Source organism: Carettochelys insculpta, chromosome 1 (genome assembly GCF_033958435.1).
Source record: "Carettochelys insculpta isolate YL-2023 chromosome 1, ASM3395843v1, whole genome shotgun sequence".
Lineage (NCBI taxonomy): Eukaryota > Metazoa > Chordata > Testudines > Carettochelyidae > Carettochelys > Carettochelys insculpta.
In genome coordinates, this window is record NC_134137.1 from 44,543,310 (window position 1) to 44,543,977 (window position 668).

Below are 668 nucleotides of genomic sequence, written 5' to 3' on the forward strand. Positions count from 1 at the left end.
ACACAGGGCGGGTGCTGAGCAGATCAGGGTGGTGTTTGCACGCTCGATTCTGCTCTCTGAAGCAAGGAAGTAGTGTCATGGCTCGGGGTTTGTCGTCGTCGTTTGGTTGCTCCAATACCAGATAAAAGATGACTTTACTGTACATTACATGCCCAACCAAGTACACAAGCTTGCATCTTAGGTCCTTATGGGTGGCCCTGAGTGCAACTCTGGTTAGTTCACAACAACCTCACTCTTCTGGCCACGCAACAAGTTCCAATGATCAACAAATGCTAGCATTCACCTTTCATTATACTTCCCAAATAAAGTGATAAGCATCAGTGATGCTTAAATTCTGCTTCAGGTGGTCTTGCAGCATTATGCGCTGCACAGTGGTCCTAACCAGCCAAGATTACACAACCTAATGCCAAAAAAAACTACCAGCTGGCAATTTATTTTAACATCTCTTCCATACTTAAGTCTCCTTGAACGCTCAGGAAGAAAAATTTTAATTACTTCAGATGGCAACTCCTGCAGTTGATAACAGCACCTGGTTTCTTCCACTAGCAAGATATATTTAGCAAGTAGCTACTTAGCTCACATATGAAAGTAGATCTGATAAATTTCAAATAAGCCCTTTTGATAGACAAAGTCAAAGACATCTTCTTAACATCACTATTTATCTTAAA